The sequence below is a fragment of the Schistocerca gregaria genome, chromosome 2, assembly GCF_023897955.1.
Source record: "Schistocerca gregaria isolate iqSchGreg1 chromosome 2, iqSchGreg1.2, whole genome shotgun sequence".
Lineage (NCBI taxonomy): Eukaryota > Metazoa > Arthropoda > Insecta > Orthoptera > Acrididae > Schistocerca > Schistocerca gregaria.
In genome coordinates this window covers 526,880,401-526,882,937 of record NC_064921.1, presented here as the reverse complement: position 1 = coordinate 526,882,937, position 2,537 = coordinate 526,880,401, and the positions used below count along the sequence as shown (strand labels likewise).

General features: G+C 47.4%; 1 pseudogene; it reads left to right on the top strand.

Annotated features, from left to right (window-relative positions):
• Positions 1–1,545: 1,545 nt before the first annotated feature.
• Positions 1,546–1,663, top strand: LOC126337101 (5S ribosomal RNA; annotated as a pseudogene).
• Positions 1,664–2,537: the final 874 nt, after the last annotated feature.

Here is a 2,537-nt window from a genome sequence, read left to right as displayed (position 1 = left end):
AGTAATCGTGTTACATGGCGTTGTACACCAAACATGCAAGGAGTTAACGGTATACGCTCGCAACTGAGTGAGCATCTTTCGAAAATCTTTGGACAAGATTTTCAGATACGTCCAGCCCGATTCAGAGAAAATAGGTAGTAAAATTATTAATACGACACTGAATAAATCACGCGTCTGAAAGAAGTCCCTTAAACAGTTAATAACGCATCCTCGTTTTACATCCCTGCTATTTTCCGAATCCGCATCAACCGCGGAGCGAAGCAGCGGTTACGAAATCTAGTTGCACCTTCAGAGTCTGAGAGTAGAGTCTGCGTCCGTCAGATTCTGACGCCAGAGAGTCTCCTCCGATGGCAAAAGGTCTGCACCCGTCAGAATCTGAGTAACCCAACGAAGTCTGATCCCTGAGTGTCGAAAAACTACACTTTTTTGCTCTCCTTAGCGTCCCAGTAAAAAAAAGGTACCTAAAACTTGTTTCAGCTAAGATGTGTAACAAGTGGCCACCCAATAAGATGAGAGAAGATTGACTCTTCGAAGCATCCACCTAAAAAAATTATGAAAATATCGAATCTGATGTTACGACGCACAAAGGGAGAGCCCGTTAGAAAATCCCCAGTGTGGCGCCAGTCTGTTGCTAGGTCCACTTATTTGGAGAACTTGAAACGAAATAGACAAATCGCTTCTGGAAAACAAGAGGTACTGTGGCAGGACGTGGCAGTCGTCAGCGAAGGCGCCAGACTGTCGGCTTCCCCATGACTGTCTTTAAGAATTCTTCAAATATGAGGTACAACCGCTCTACGGGGCCTCTGCAAGTAGAGGGACCGTCTTCTGTCACTGGTAGTTGTGCGCCAGGCTGCTGCTTTTCCCAGGACGTGAAGGGCCGGAATGCGTTTCGCTGTCCCTCTTGACATGGCGTAACCTGTAATATTCTGGAAAAGTTATTGTCACCCACTCCATGTCCAGAGCAGCAACTGGCCTCAGAGGTTCCTCATTGCAAAGAATAGAAACATAATGAACGGGATGCCCTGCAAGACAGCAAAAGGCCCTCCCACGTGCCCAGCACCAGCCCAGTAGTCCTATTCTGTATCGTCCATACCGTTCGGTTCTGTAGGTTAGCCTCAGCAGTGACATCATCTTCGGTTCGGTAACCGAAGTTGATATTCTGTGTGCTACTGAGCCTTGTTACCAATCATTCCGCCTGCTGTTTTTTCGTCTACTGCATCGAAAGGTGGTGAGGTGTTGGTAAGGCCATATGTTCGGTTCAGTGTGCTTTGATTGCGGAGACAATTTGTTATTTTTGAAATACTTTGTGATTTTTAATTTTGGATGTAGTGACAGTTTTTTTGAAGAATCAGCAGGACACACCAAAGTGCAAAGTGAGTTCATAAATGTTACTGTGCATACATAGAAGTGGACTTGGAGTGCATGACACTGTTAAGAGGAAGGCAAAAGCAACGAAGGTGGGCGAAGTAGCTCAATGAAATGCGACTTGCCAACGTAATCTGCGGTACGAGACCAACTCTTTTGATATACCCAAGAGCCATTTTGGCCAACAGCCTTGCCGCAGTGGTATCACCGGTTCCCGTCAGATCACCGAAGTTAAGCGCTGTCGGGCTGGGCTAGCACTTGGATGGGTGACCACCCGATCTGCCGTGCGCTGTTGGCAAGTGGGGTGCACTCAGCCCTTGTGAGGCAAACTGAGGAGCTACTTGACAGAGAAGTAACAGCTCCAGCCTCGGAAACTGACATACGGCCGGGAGAGCGGTGTCCTCACCACATGCCCCTCCATACCCGCATCCAGTGACGCCTGTGGGCTGAGGATGACATGGCGGCAGGTCGTTACCGTTGGGCCTTCATGTCCTGTTTGGGAGAACTTAAGTTTTAGTTTAAGAGCCATTTTCTGGCGAGGTGCTGACTGAGGAGAAAGGTGGTCCATAGTTTGGTTGAGGAACTGTGGCCGTACACAAAATGCCATCAAAGAGCTACAGCCATACCTTTGCACCTAAAAACATATTTGTTTAGCAAGGTATGAAATGACTAAATCAATTGAACAGTCGTTATCAGTCATCCAGTTTTTAACACAGGTAGTTATTCTCAGGAAGCCCAGTCATATTGGTCGAAACTGGTCAATAATAAAGAGTGTTTCAAATATAGCTAACAAATAACAGACACACAACAACAATAGACAAAGCCATTTCGGTGCCACTGGGAAGTAAATGTAATAACCTTTGCAGTTTCGCCCACCACTTCCACTGATATTTTACATGACCAACACTATTCACTGTAAACACACTGTTCGAAAAAAGTATTGGGAATAGCTCGTCTGGTAGTTGCGCCTGCTGGCTGCTTCTGGTGTGGGGCGCTGTTTACGCTGCAGTGCGCCGTGCAGATTGTGCAGTCGTCGAAGGAGCATGCCAGCAGCTGTGGTCATTTGTTTTTAGCTGGCTCGAGGGGAGACAGCAACATGGCACAGGTCCACCTCAGTGCCTTGGGAGCCGTACCGCCTCGTTACCAAACAGAACGATAGAGAATGGGGCTGC